Here is a 16250-nt window from a genome sequence, read left to right as displayed (position 1 = left end):
AAAGGAAACAAATTAAGAAATATGTATTTCTGTATTCATCCCTTTACACAAACTCTTTGTCTTTCACTACAGGCAAAATTACCTGCTTGTGTAGTAGAGCTCTCTATGTGTCTGCAGCTACTGATTGTGTTTATTAGCACTGATTGCATTATTGTGCTCTGTGGTGTTCATTAACTGCTGCAGTGTAATGGCTTAAACTGTATTGAATGGGACTGTATTGATTGTTGACTGAGAAGGGCAGTCTGCAGTTCTGGCTATAGTGTTCCTCTGCATTACTCCTCGATTACTGCTACACTCACCACACCAACAAAACAGATGGACAAGCTAGTACATGCTAGTCTAGGGAAAATTTCATTTTAATACTGACTGTCTTCATTTTCCCACCACGAGATTGGATTTATTCCTGTCAAAAACAGTAGACTGCAAAAAGCTTGCAGTCCAAGTTGTCTGTACACTGATTTGCAGTGGAAATTAAAAAAAGAAAATAAACAAAGAAGCATATGAAGGAGAGATGGTTGCTCGCAGAAGCCATGCATGCTGATGTTCTGTTGCAGATCTATGACTCCACCCCTGAACTTTCCCTTGCCCTGTATCGTGCTCTCTCATTGTCTGTAGGCCGTCAATGAACACATTTCACACTGCAAGTCTGCAGCATGCCAAATATCTCGTCTTATTATCGTGTCTTTGATAACACACACACTACGCGATTGTTACTAGCACCGATTTGCCTTTGATTTTGGGCATTTGTCAGTGATTTCCACAAAACTGTCGGCGAGAGAATACCGGGGGTAAAATCGTGCAGTGTGAACCCAGCATTAGAAAGGAAGTTTCCAGAAGGGCTCCTGCAGGCTGATGTCATAGATCGTGGGGGTCCAGACCGGCTCCTGGAGGACCGATGTCCTGCAGAGCTCAGATCCAACACACCTGCCTGGAAGCCAGTGATCCTGAAGACCTCGATCAGCTGCTGCAGGTGTGTTTCATTAGGACTGGAGCTGAATTCTGCAGGACAGGACAGGACTGGACAGCCTGTCAGAGAATAACCTTTAAAAACGCCAATAATAACTTCTGCTTCTCTAGTTCCTTATGAAACACAGCTCCAAACCTATATCTATGTTCTGGTGCTGAACTCAGGAGTCCTGTACAGATAACACTGATGAACCTGTATTTTTAATGGCACACAGTGTTTTTATGCCATCCATGTTAGGGGTGATTGAATGATTTCAGTCTTGAGGATCTCGGTCCACTACCTGAACATGATCTTACACACAAGCTTGTTGACGGACACTCGGATGAACTTCACATACTTGCACATGGGCTCACATCTGCGTACACTCAGACAAGTGAAGTATACTTTGGACTTACGAGGTTGTGAGTTTGAATCTGGCTTGAATTATTATTATTATTTAAAAACAAATATAATTATATATTAGAGTAAGCAGCAAAGCCATCATCTGGAGGAGTAGCTACATCGGTATATCTGTATTTCTGCAATGACGAAATTATCTGCATCCAGACAGAATGGAAACGGGCAGAGCTTAAATCGTGAGTGAGACACAGAAGCATGTCGCCGTATATATGTCTTGCTCAGAAGGTTTGAAACATTAACATTTTAATGAATGGAAAATTTCTATGGTATACATCAGAGCATACACGTCCATAGAGCGGAAGCTCCACTCAGTCGCTAACCGCCCAAGCAAGCGCTCCGTTAATATTCCGCATTAATGCTCGCCGGTAAACCAATTCCCGCTCAGACATAAAATTTCTCTAGTAGGTCTGATTGTTTTCGGTTTGTACTGAAATGCTTGGATAATTGTTTAAAATTAAGCATGCTGATAAATAGCAGTTATCATGTTTCAGAGTGAAATTCTTACGGTTTCTACTTTTAAATTAATTTTATTAATTGTAATGTATTAATTAAAATGTATTAAATATATGAATCTAAAAATGTGTTGTTTTTAAACTCCTTAGCAAACCTACCTAAAATGCAAAAACTAAAAAAAATTTTATGTATTTGATTTTCGTTAACTTTATTTCCGTGAAAATAGCTGCCGTTGTTGTGCAATAGAACACTCAAAACGGGTTCATCAAAACAAACGCACACACACAAGATGAAATGTGCGTAGATCTTGAGAAAATACACCTCGATTATAAGGCCTGTGGAAAGCACACACAAGATAAAATGCACTTAAAGAACGCTTGGATTATATACGGACGTTAATGAAAGAAACACACTTTCTATACTGGAAGTATAACTGGAACTGTGGTCTTTTTAGAAACATTTTAGAAAGCTTTTAGAAACATCAGCTTGGACAAAGTGTCAGGCTTCAGGCTCATTTCGGTGTGCACAGGAAAGTAATCCGGCAGCAGAAAACACTTGCTCAGTGCTGGAAGTACCACTGGGGATGCTGAAGATATCTGAACTCCATAACTTACTGCTCTACTATTGCTGCCTATTTCACAGATTCTCGATCTCGAACAAGCAAATCACCAAAGGGCATTCTGGGTTGAACGAGTGGAGCTGAATCTTCAGAAAGGCAATCTGCGCTCTTAAGGTAATATTACAACTCCGCTCCGCTCACATGCTCTGGTATACATGTATTGGACTTTAGTATGTAATGGGAGTAGTATTTCAGTAACTGAAATAAGCACAAATGTCAAGGCATGTCAATATCTCCAAGGCCCAAAAACAGTCATACCTAATTGTGGGGAAATTCAGAAATGTGATTAATATATATGAGTAGCAAACTGTGTGGTATAATGTATATGTGCACACGTATCTCCCACACATATTTGTATTTAGGGACTGCCTGTCATTTTGAGGGATGATTCTTCTGCCATCAAGACTTGCTCTGTAAGCAATTAATTTGTTGTAAATTTGTTAAGTTAGTAATTCTTAGTTTTTAAGTACATTTTCATTTAAATGAACTTAGCATTTGTTATATTGAACTTCAAGACAAGTCACCTTTATTTATATAGTGCTTTATATAATACAGATTGCAAATTTAGCTGGGTTTACAGTGTAGTCCCATTCTCATCCAAATGGGGGCAGTGCATCAAGAAAACATTCAGCTGTTTGTCACACAGTATCATCCAGGTATTTCCCTGGCCAGCGCTTTATGATCTTTTATCTCCTGGAGGGGGAGATATCATGAAGGGAAGGGTTTCCTGCATGAATACACTGTTTCCTACCACTCCATTTCAGTTTAGTTCATACACCGCCTGGTGTGTTACCATCTCGCTGCCAGGCACACATCCTCCTAAGAGCTGTATCTACACATTGTCCATTCCTGAGACCAAGGCCATCTAGAGTATTATTCGATTATCAACTTCTCCTGTAGTGGCAGGGTTTGGGGTTTTTTTGTGGTGGTTTACGTCCCTGCATTGACTTCAAGTCAAGTCAAGTTTATTTGTACAGCGCTTTTCATGATACAAATCATTGCAAAGCAACTTTACAGCAAATTAAGTTTCTACAATATTTAGTGGTAGCTTATCAGTGGTGACTGTCAGTCAATGTACATATGGCAGAAATGTACAGAAAAATCAATTAAAGACGTAATAAAACAGACGATGAACACTATTAACAGCAATTATTATATGATGCAATCAAACTTATAGCAAAATGTGGTAGTTCTGTATGTTGTTTCAGGGTTGGCATCATCTGAGGTCCTCTGAGGGGTTGGCATCATCTCTTGCAGGTGTTCTGGATCCAGACTGAAGCTTGTGTAAATCCTAGTTACCACGGGATGTCAATCCCGTGGCAGAAACAGAGAAACAACTAGAGACATAATAAGCGTAGCTGCTGTTTTACATTTTTAACACACTCTGTTAGCTTAGATAATTTAGAAGTTTCATCTGGTCTTGTTGAGATATATAGTTGAGTATCATCGGCATAACAGTGGAAACTAATCCCGTATTTTCTAATAATATTACCAAGGGGCAACATGTATATCGAAAATAGGACCTAGGACAGATCCTTATGGCACTCCATATTTTACTGGTGATAATTGAGATGACTCCAGCCATTGAACAGGTCAGAGAACCTCATGTGTTTTTTCTAAACTGGACTTACATGGGGAATACAATCTCATTCAGAAAGGTCAGGGCATCCCCTGGATGGTTGCTTTCATAACAAGCTCTGGTCATTATGAATGCTTCATCATGCCATTTGGTCTTGCCATTGCCCCTTCCTGAAAAATCCATATCCCACTCTACTCCTTGTTGTGGAGGTTTGCACTTCTGGGTCCAGAGTTGAGGCCATTTTGTCCCAGCGTTATGGTTGGCCTGCTAAATACATTCCCTGTGCTTTTCTTTTTAGGAAACTGAGCCCATTCAAATAGAAATACAGTGTGAGGAACTGTGAGCTGTTGGACATGAAGGTAGCATTTGAGGAATGGAAACACTGGATTGAGGTATCTCTGTGTATCGATCACAGAAACCTTGAATACACCCATGGGGCAAAACGACTCAACCCGGGCTGGCTTATTCTTCTCTCTGTTCAGTTATTCTGTCACCTATTGCCCAGGGTCTAAGAATGTGAACGCTAATGCCTTATGCAGAGTTCACACACAGGATCAAGTAAGAGCGACACCATGTCCAATCCTACAATCTTCTCTGGTAATCACCGTCAGTGTTGGGGAAAGTTACTTTTTTAAAAGTAATGCATTACAATATTGCGTTACTCCCTAAAAAAGTAACCAATTACGTTAGTTACTTTTTTATGGAAAGTAATGTGTTAAGTTACTTTTGCGTTACTTTTTAAATATGAGCAGGGGTTGATTGTTTTTAATATAAGTTCTATTTATAGCAAATGTAAAAGCCCTTTCACACCAAAAAGTGTAATGAATAAACCTCAGGCTGATGGAAAAGTAAACTCACGTCTGTACAGTAGAACACAGGAGAAGAAAGTTCAACACTCTTCAGCAATAAAAAAAAACGAAGCACAATTTTTAGTTTATCTAAAGTAATTTTTGCTTATTAGTATGGTTGAACTGGATCATCAAAGTTCAGCAGCAAAGACATTAGTTAATAAAATGGGATTAGATACATTTGTGTTATTTAACATATTTAACTATTGCTGTTTCCATTTCACCGTTTTAATTCATTTTGATGAATACTAAATCTGTTTTTTTGTGAGTGGGATGAATTAATGCACATTCACATTTGTGACCACAAAACCAGTCATAAATCGCTGGGGTATATTTGTAGCAATAGCCCAAAATGCATTGTATGGGTCAAAATTATTGATTTTTCTTTTATGCCAAAAATCATTAGGACATTAAGTAAAGATCATGTTCCATGAAGATATTTTGTAAATTTTCAACTGTAAATATATTAAAACTTCATTTTTGATTAGTAATATGCATTGCTAAGAATTTCATTTGGACAACTTTAAAGATGATTTTCTCAATATTTCGATTTTTTTGCACCCTCAGATTGCAGATTTTCATATAGTTGTATCTCTGCCAAATATTGTCCTATCCTAACAAACCATACATCAAAGGAAATATTATTTATTCAGCTTTCAGATGATGTATAAATCTCAATTAAAACAATTGACCGTTATGACTGGTTTTGTGCTCCAGGGTCACATTTAGTCTAGAACTACATCATGTTCACACAGTGCACACAATGCCTCTGTACTTCCGATTTCTCCCAATATGGGGACAGGAGAGCTGTCAGTCAATAAATGGGAAAACAAAGTAACTGGCTTTTTTGAAAAAGTAATTCCGATATTTTCTTGTAAATTAAAAAGTAATGCGTTACTTTACTAGTTACTTGAAACAAGTAATCTGATTACTTAACTTGCGTTACTTGTAATGCGTTACCCCCAACACTGATCACCATAGTCTTTTCGGACCTACTGGATGTAATCCAACAAGTGCAGATAGAGGAACCTCCATCAACAGAGTGACACGAGGGGGTGATGTTTGTCCTGGGCACAATGTATTTACAATTCCATGTGTTCAGGTCATCCTGGAGAAAATCTGACCATGCAGCTTGTTCACAGCTAATTGTGGCCTTCACAGCTGATGTTAGCAGATTTGGAAAGAACTGCTTGTTGTGTGCTCAGTCAATGTCATCCAAACAGCTGTCTGCTGGTTTTCTCCATCCTCTGCTCATTCCTCATGCACCTGCACACATTTGGGTGTTGACTTCATCACTGAACTCCCACCTTCACAAAGGAATACCACCATTTTGGTGTTCATTTGCTGCTTCTCCGAAGCTTGTTGTCCCATTCATTTTCGCAAACAACCTTTGCCTTTGAAGAATACAGAGGCCGTTTTCTACAATGTGTTCTGATCATGGCTGCCAGTTTATCTCCAGAGTGTGGAAATCCTTCTGTGAAATGCTTCATTAATTCTGGGTACCGCCCTCAAACCAACAGACAAGTGGTGTGGCTGAACCAAGAAACAGGCAGTTTCTGATTGCAGTCCCAATCTGGTGCCACTGGTGACGATATCGCCCATCTGCAGTATATGCTCAGAACTCCCTCAAGAAACCCTCGATTGATCTGACTACATTCGAGTGCGTGTTGGAATTAACCTCCATTATTTCCTTGGTCTGGTGAGCAGTCGACCAATGGTTCCATCTGAACAATCTTCATCCACTGTCATCTTGAATCACACTGAAAGGAGGTGATGAATGTTTACCTGGTGGACTGGGAAGGTTAAAGGCTGGAGAAGCAGTCATGGGTTCCTGCGAATGGAATTCTGGACCCTAAAAGCTGTATCTGTTAAATCAGTCATGCAATGTGATTTACTAAGGTCTGTGGTAGTCGGTTTACTGGTATTTGCACCGTTAATTAACGCCCAAAAAAGCATTTCCACTCTCATCGAGACTTTTGTGGGAGTTTTATGGAATATGGGCCCTTGATGTGTTGAACTGCTGGTAAGGGGAGGATTCAGAGAGCAATAACCTCAGCGTGAAGAGAGATCACAGATTTATAGAGAGCTGACAGCACACAGTTAATTGCAAGTTTTAAGAGGGGCTGAGATGAAAAGCAGGGATCTCAAACTTCTCTAAATAGATTCTAGCAATGGATATAGTTCAGTTCATCATAAAGTTATTTGTCAAATTCATTCATACATGGTTTTCAATTTTACATTTCGCGGCCCATCATACAGGGCTCATCAGGTGTTGAATGATTCCTGGCTATGAGTGATTTATAGTAATACAGTTTCAAATGTATAAAAAGTATTTAGTAATACCACAATACCTGCTTCCTATATTCTATAGAGTAATTTTAACATATTAATGTTAACCCAAATTAATGAGACTGTAAAACAGGTACAGTAGACAGACAATCACATCAGGATTTTAAATGTGGTTAAAAGGTATACAAGGTTGAATTTTATGTTACAATTTAATGGTACTGTAGTAGAACTGCAAGGCATGATAATTATGAATTAATTAGAAAAACGTGATTTAAAATGATGTGAGATGAAGATTCATACCACATGACATTTCATGTCAACTACCCATAAACCTTTGGAAAAGAGATGTAGGTTTCTATGATCATGTACTCTATTAATGGGTATTAACACCAATCTGTCATTCTGTCAATCTATCATTGTATGTGAGGGTCTAAGAATATACAAGAGTTCACTGGCTTAATTAACTAATCACTTCATTAAAGTACTTTAATAAATGTGTCACTTTTAGCTATGCGAGTCATTTTCCTCTATTGTCCCAGTAGGCAAATTAACAAGAGATATAAGGGCTAACACCATGCACATCATTTAAGTGAACAGATGAGAGTGACCTTTGTGGCACTCTTACCCTTCTCATCTTAAATAGCTCAATTATGCTGGTCATTCACTTCCTTTTCATAATCAAGAACATTTAAGTCAATCCTGATCAATAGTCTGTCAGTTTCATCCATTTTACATATCCAGGGCTAAAGCTCATGTTTCTTTTGACGTGTTGTCATGAGATTTAAATGTCAGCGATGTGCATTGATTGCAGCCACTGCAGACTGATGAACACACACACACACACACACACACACACACACACACACCATTTTAGATAATCAACTGAATCAATTTAAATTACTTGTAAATGGTTCACAAATGGTTTATAGGTATTACTTTTATCATTCATGACCTTACTGAGGTAGCAAATAATTGTTAAATTTTTGCAAATAGCTTCTGAGGTGCTTGAAGGCTGGCTTTAATATGTAGAACACATAGGGATTTAATGAGTCACTTTTTTTCTTCTTCAAATCCAGTGCACCAGTATATCCAGTCCTGTATCCAGATGTTGTCATCGGAGGGACGATGTAATCACACACCATCTACAGAGACCCTCAGGTGGTTTAGGCCACCCGTCCTGGAGTTATGTTACCAAATAGGGCAAGAAAACCATATGATCTACTGTAAACGTACTGTAGGGAGGCCAGGAACCATAGAGGAGCAAGAATACACCACCTGTAATTGAAATTGACATTTTGCTGGTGTAAGTCTATATCTATTAGCTTTAAGCAGGGCCATTTCTGACCAGTTTGGTGCCCCAAGCGAAATCACTATTAGTGGTCTATATATAGTATATAGCATTGCCCTATAATTCTGTGAATAAAACCAAGCCTTTAATGACGTTCCCAGTATGTTTTAAAGCGCTTTAGTATTAAATTCAATTAACAGTATATTAGTACAGCTAATATGATAACTGATGTATTTGATTACACCCCCACCCATCTAACCGGACATGTGTTTATCCACCCCAACGATCGAAAGGAAATGTATGATTGTTTGGGAAAGTGTTTTTGTGTGGGTCCGTTGAAACTGTTCAAAACTGTGCGCTTTAAACTGTGAAACGTGGTATGATTATTAAACGGGATAAGGGAATAGAAACAATGTAATGACTGTTTTTTCCAAGGAAAAAAAAGTAAAAATGGGTAAAAAATTTTACCCATTTTACCAATTTTACCCAGCATTGTTAAAACAATTTAAAAACTATTTAGAGTTTGTTACCATTTAGAAAATAAAATAAAATTTTTTGACTTATCTTACCGTGATCTAAAACAAAAAATATCAGACCGTTAAGCGCCAGTAGTCAAAATCTATGTTGTACTCTACCATTAGATATAATTTAAAACTAGTTCGAGTTTGTCACAAGTTAAATAAAAAGAAAAATGCTGACCATCTATCTAAACAAAAAAAAGTATCAGATATGTTCGTTAAACAATACGGCAGTTTTTCTGTGTTATAATTTAAAAACTATTGGGGATAAGGGAATAGAAACAATGTAATGACTGTTTTTTCCAAGGAAAAAAAAAGTAAAAATGGGTAAAAAATTTTACCCATTTTACCAATTTTACCCAGCATTGTTAAAACAATTTAAAAACTATTTAGAGTTTGTTACCATTTAGAAAAGAAAATAAAATTTTTTGACTTATCTTACCGTGATCTAAAACAAAAAATATCAGACCGTTAAGCGCCAGTAGTCAAAATCTATGTTGTACTCTACCATTAGATATAATTTAAAACTAGTTCGAGTTTGTCACAAGTTAAATAAAAAGAAAAATGCTGACCATCTATCTAAACAAAAAAAAGTATCAGATATGTTCGTTAAACAATACGGCAGTTTTTCTGTGTTACAATTTAAAAACTATTTAGAGTTTGTTACCAGTTAGAAAATAAAATTAAAATGCTTACTTCTCACCATGATCTAAAACAAAAAAAGTATCCTTCCAGATACGTTCATTAAAACACCGGCATAAGATACTTGTCAAAATCTATGTTGTAGTCTGTCATAACAATTTTGAAAAGCTAGCGTTTTGTCACAACGGTAGAAAAGTTAAACAAAAGAAAAAGGACCGCGTATCTTACGGTGATCTAAAAGAAAAATCATCAGACGCGGTTGTTAAAACACCAGCATAAGATACTTGTCAAAATCTATGTTGCACTCTACCATTAGCTACAATTTTAAAAAGCTAGACCTTGTTACTGACAGAAAGTTAAACAAAAGAAAAAAGACCTGACCATCTTACGCTGATACATCCTCACACGCTGCTGTCAAAACGCAGAATGTTTACGTCCGGTCCCACTCAAACCACACCCACTAACAGCCCCTAACACAGGAGACCGCAAAGATTTAAATGTATGTTAAAAGAATTAAACAAAGTAATGTTTTTAATAAATCGACATAATTTCTTAATTGATGAAAACATTCTACCTGTTTTTAACATTAGACCAGCATTTTTTACTTAAAAAATTAGGATAGCCTATACAAGTTTTCCTTCTAAACAAATGCCGCCTAAGCCACAGGAAAACATTTTGTTGGTTTTGTTCTATTTTATTTAGTTATTCACACTTAATTTAGTAGCCTAATTCCTTTAATCAGTCTTTTATATTTGTCAATCTTCACTTCTAGCATGCTATATCAGTTAAAACACACACACACACACACGTATGCGTATGCAAATATCTAACTGGAATGAAAGCTAATGTTTTGGGGAGTCTCTTTGATTTCTTGCCGTAAGATTTGTGGCGTGTTAGCTATCAGTTGAAACAGACATACGTAATTAAACGTCTAAACTTTTACAACATTACACGAAATGCAAAATAACGCGGCTCACGCACCACAATGAAATGAGAGAAGGTTTGAAGATGGTAAAGTTAGGTAAAGAAGAAAATATTTTTTTCTAAGAAAAACAGGAATGTTAATAATGTGGATCTGGTGAATGTGGCTTCAAACTGATGTTCAGGATGAGTTTAGATAGATGAAGTCATTGATAACAACAAACTTAAATAGATTGGTGCAAAGGTGTTTGTTTTAACAGATATGATATTTCCTATGATGTAGGAAAATTGTGTTCCATTTTACTTCATTTTAGTTACATTTGTTATCTTTATTTACTCAGATTTTTGAACACAAACATATGCACAAACACAAACATACATGCAAAACAACCAAGGGCACAAACATTACCGCGGGAAGCAGGGGTGCTGAAGCACCCCCTGGAGTGTAGCCCACGAAAAAATGGGGGTGCGGTGTTAAAAATAAATGAATGAACAATATGTAATACAAAATAAATAATATGCTTCTAATTAAGGGATAAAAAGCAGTTGCAAATGTTGTACAAAATAATTATCACCACTACTCATTTACACCAATAAAACCAAATTATATGTAATATCTAATTATTATCAATATTTCACATACATTGGAAAGGTTTCCGTGACCTCTCACGAGATCTCGGCAAAAAGTCTCACGATTTATTTCCACAACATGATGCATGATGGGATACACGAAGCCTCGCATACCAATCCGGTGTGGATTTAGTGTGTGTTAAGGGCACTGCGCTCTGGCGTTTTTAAGACCTGGGACAGTCTTGTGCAGTTCTTGTTGCACGCACGCGGTCTCAAGTGGCCAAGACCGCAAGTGTGGGTATTTGGACAAGGCACAAGTTTGTATTCTGAAGATACACATTTAATAAACAGTCTCTCTCTTCCAGCTATAAACAGACCCAGGCGACATCACGATATCACACAGACTGAGGAAGAAAAAAAAAATAGGCTGTTCAATACGTTCAATATTTATCAAGTATATGACATACGTTTCGTTTCAGCTTCTCTGTCCTCCAGTTTCATCCTTTCATCCCAAGAGGCCTTGTTACAAAGCGAGGATGCGAGGAAAGGACATTTAACAACTGAGAATCACTGAATAAAGAACAAGGCTGGCAATCAGGCCTGGCTGAGTTTTACCAGCTGTCTCCAATTATCCTCTTAATTGGCTTGATTTAATTAGAGAGAATTGCATATTCAAACACTGCCACTATGCGCAGTCAGAGTATGTATTGCGTTTGATGAAGAACCGTGTACACCTGCTGTTAAGATGCATTTTGCTGAATAAATTCAATTTTTTACATACAAATTACATACAAACTGATGTCAAATTGTCAGTTTTGAGGAGTATTCACGTAAACACAGTTGATTACATCTTAAGTGAACGTAAACAGTAGGGAGAATGTGTTTCGGTACATTGCATCCATTGCAGCTGTGCATCCGGTTTTAAAGAGACAGCAGCCTAATTTAGTTGCTATTGTCCGAGTCATTGATGCTAATCAAGCAACAAAAGAAAGGCAGAAATTCACGCACTGCTCTTGACTGGAAAACTTTAGTAGCCCTAAAGATTAATCTAAATTTATTTACAGAAATATGTCTGCTTGAAAGAATGAAGAATATGGTAAACAAGTTGCTATAAAGAATGCATAATTAGCCTATATAACCGTTGGCATTTCATTAAAAAGAAGACCCATGTTCTTGTCCTTTATGAGAAGTGGTTTTATTAATTTGAACATAAAGGCATGTTGTGTGTCACCGCAGTTAAATCGGTGTCTATCATGATAAACCTTAATATCAAACCTATATAATGAGTTTGAACATTTTGGAGAAATGCTTAATAAACACATTACACTGTAACTAAACCCATTAGATTTTAGCTGACTAAATTTACTGTAGATTTAGTCGACTAAAATCGTATGATATTTAGTCGACTAAAACTAAAAACAATTCAGGTGACTAAAATATGACTAAAACTAAATGGCATTTTAGTCAAAAGACCATGACTAAAACTAAATCAAAATTTGCTGTCAAAATTAACACTGGTCACCACATACATCAGTAGGAAGGTGAAAGGCTGAGGTGCCCAAATAAAGTCATGGTATGACTGCATATTATCCCTGAAATGTCTATCTGGTTTGAACTTGTTCATTCGCTTGGCTAAAAGTCGCTTGCTAAGAACTGTTTTTCTTTGCTGAAGCTTCGCGTCTAATGAGCTAATAAACTATTTCAACTCAAAACAACATTTTGTGTCTAATTATTTACTTATTAGTCAAGTGTCAGTGTAATCTGGATGTCTTTGGTTTGAGTCTTCAGCCTATATGGGACGTCACCATAAAACATGGAAAGGCGTGTGCGTGTGTGAATCTCTACAATTGTGTGCGAGAGTGAAACAGTAATATGACAAGTTTAGAAGATGCGTATCGCCATGTCGCCATTTCGTAACGGGTGATGGCAGACATGATTTGTGTTATCTGTTTAGCAGCAGAGCACCTTCGGTCAGCTCTCGAGGGAGCTGGCAGCCCTCGCTGTGACTGCTTCACGTTGGGGAAGCTCTGCTCCCGCTTGGCTCTTTTTCAAGGAATGGGAGCCAGGCGTCTGTGCCTCGCAGTTCAGGTCCAGTGGCTGCTGAGGCAGCGACTCCGATCGTGAGGGTCACAGGAGTTTGAGATGGTTAGGTCCCTTTCTCAAACTCTCAGATTCGCTTGCTGGTTCTGATGCTCTCAGGTCAGAACTGGAAGTCCGCTTTATGGCCTTTTCTGATCTGGCTGAGATCATGCTATTGGCCCGATCTAGCTTGGAAGAGTTAGATGGGATGGGAGTTGAGTTGAACGTATCCAGTGAGTGCGCCTCCTCCCTCACCCCTCACCTCTCTCCAGTGAGACTCGATGAGCGATTCCTGGTGGATCATAAACACAGCACAGGGGACTGTGTGAGCACAAGTATGAGAAGATGCCCTGAACTGAAGAGAGCTATCTCTCCCCTGGCATGGTGTCTTCTATGAAGGCTCTGGTCTTACCCTCAAAGCCGTGCCAAACTACATTGCAGCTGGTGGGGCACTGAACTGAACATGATGGTGTTGCAGGTGTACCAAGTCCTGAGGGACCTCAACCCAGGTGAGGGACTCTCTCCAGAGGCATTCCTGGAGCTCCACCAAGCCACAGATCTTGTCTTCTGTCTCACCAAGTATATGGCCTATGCCAAGGACACCTTGCTGTCCTGTAGCTTCTTCCAGTTCTTACTGAATACTGTATGTAGTGGAGCAGTAGTCTGCCCTTTCCAGATTGGAGGATGTTGGCAGAGGCAGCTGAACCTGCAGCCTCCCTAGTCAACTCTGACTTTAGGGGCTCTAGCCTTTAGACTTGGTCTTAGGACCAGTCTGTTGTGGGCAGTTTTGGGGGTAACGCATTACAAGTAACACGAGTTACATAATCAGATTACTTTTTTCAAGTAACTAGTAAAGTAACACATTACTTTTTAAATTTACAAGACAATATCTGAGTTACTTTTTCAAATAAGTAACAACAGTTGCTTTGTTTCCTCATGTACTGACTGACGGCTCTCCTGTCCTCATGATGAGAGAATCAGGAGTGGGTGCAGATGTGTTGTGTGCGCTGTGTGAACATGATGTTACTGTAGTTCTAGACTAAATGAGAACATGCATTTACTCATCTCACCTGCACAAAAACACATTCAGTATTCCTCAAAATGAATAAAAACAATGAAATGCAAACTCAGAATGTGACACAAACCTGCAAGAATTAAATGTTAAATAACACAAATATCCTTTATGTATTTAATTCCATTTTATTAACCAGTGTCTTTGCTGCTGCTGACCTTCGATGATCCAATTCAGCCATACGAAAAAGCAAAAATGACCTTAGATAAACATAACAATTGTGTTTCCTTTTTTTTTTTTTTAAAGCAAAGAACATTGGCATTTTCACCTTTATTCTGACAGGACAGTAGTAATGACAGGAAGCGAAGTGGAAGAGAGAGGGGGGCAGGATCGGGAAAGGTTCACAAGCCGGAATTTGAACTTGTGACGTCCGTAGCCTATTGGCGCTGACATGCTCCTTCGGTTGCGTCCCATTGCAATCCAAAATGGCAGCACAGCAGAAAGGTTTGTTTGAGCTGTTTGACTTTACATTTCCTTCAGCCTAAAACTCATTCATTTCACTTTTGGTGAGAAAGGGATTTTACATTTGCCAAAAATATAACTCTTTTGTACTGAAAACAAACAAGCAAGCCCAGCGCAGGGGCCTGTTCTTCGTACGTTGCTAACTCAGTTAGCTGGATTTGATTGTTGACGATTTGGCATGATCTTGGATAGTTTGGTTTTTCGAAGCTCATCCTGGAGTTGCTGTCATAGCAACAGGTCCTTAAGCTTAAACCTGCTCAGGAGCAGCTTATTTCATGTAAACAGGATTAGATAACATCTTTTTAAGCAGAATTGATACTTAAAATCTGTCCGTTACCAACGCTACTTTATTACAAGAGTACCCTACTAATCCATGGATAATAACTTAAAATAATAATCATTTAAAAATTAATTTAAAGATAATATAATAGTGTTGTGTAGTCTTTAATACTACAGACACAGCCAGTTTTACTCACTGAGAGATTTATTCATCATAAAATTATTACTTCTTAATTGTATTTGAGTCTTACACACATGCTATACAGATAATGTAGAGTCGTGCATTAATTTGAGTGATGACAGCTATTATGGGAGTGGCTTGGGGGAGCGCAGGAAATGCATGATCTTGACCCTTAAGAAACTTTAATTAATGCCGTCACGTAACAAATATGTTCAAATATAAAATTAAATGAATTGCTAATTACATTGAAATAAAAATGTAAAATATTAGAAATCGTGAATATAAAATAATTGGGAATCATGTAAAAAATTTAAATAAAATAAAAACTGGTTGTTTCCTTATAAAAGTTTTTCGTCAGGTGTCTTTTTTAATTATATGATGTCATTACGTTGCTGTCTTGCCGCCAGCCAATCGCTGCATTGCTGATTGTGGTTTTGAGTATCGATACAGAGCCCCTTTTAAGGGTGCTTTCACACCTGGCCCGTTGTTTCGGAACCTGGTGCGTTTCCCCCCTTAGCTCAGTTCATTTGGGCATATGTGAACACGGCAATCGCACTCGGATCCGCACACCAAAACAATCGGTCCGAGATCGCCTGAACGAGGTGGTCTCGGCTCGATTGAAAACGAACTCTGGAGCGGTTCGGTTGTAGTGAGAAAGCAATCCGATCCAACAGACCGTCAATGTAGACAGCCTCAAGCTGTTGGTTTATTTCTGGGTTTTTAATTTTTATTTATTTTTTGGCTAGTAGAAGTTATGAATGGCCGGTAACTTAAAAATTTAGTAGCCAAATTGGCTGGTGAGTGAAAAATTTAATTTCAATCCCTGATCACAATGTATAATGGGAAATTACGTAAGTTCTGTGAAAAGCATTAGCTTTGTTCTTTTGCTAATACTTAGAATATTGAAAAAACACCAAACAAAAGAGTTTGGTGTTTGCACACCTACAGAGTGCACGCATCCGCATAAGCAACTACATTAACTTAGTGCACGTAGGCATTTAGAGTGCGTTCTTTCAGTGCATGATTCAGTCTATTAATATGCATTAAGAATGATCACATAATTCAAGATAAGGGGGCAGAAAAT

General features: G+C 38.0%; 1 protein-coding gene across 2 annotated transcripts in view; it reads right to left on the bottom strand.

Moving 5' to 3' along the window:
• The window catches only part of il1rapl2 (interleukin 1 receptor accessory protein-like 2), a 267837-nt gene that overhangs the window by 88969 nt on the left and 162618 nt on the right, over nt 1-16250 (bottom strand). The window contains exon 1 of one of the 2 annotated variants that reach the window (XM_016281154.1): nt 11561-11616. The exons of the other annotated variant lie outside the window; for it this stretch is intronic. The gene's annotated coding sequence lies outside the window, so the exon portion shown is untranslated. Of the gene's footprint in view, nt 1-11560; nt 11617-16250 lie in introns of those variants that run through there. 2 annotated transcript variants of the gene reach the window in all.

This window comes from Sinocyclocheilus grahami, unplaced genomic scaffold (genome assembly GCF_001515645.1).
Source record: "Sinocyclocheilus grahami isolate Dianchi unplaced genomic scaffold, SAMN03320097.WGS_v1.1 scaffold147.1, whole genome shotgun sequence".
NCBI lineage: Eukaryota > Metazoa > Chordata > Actinopteri > Cypriniformes > Cyprinidae > Sinocyclocheilus > Sinocyclocheilus grahami.
The sequence above is the reverse complement of the archived record's forward strand: the minus strand, read 5'-3'. Positions and strand labels throughout refer to the sequence as shown.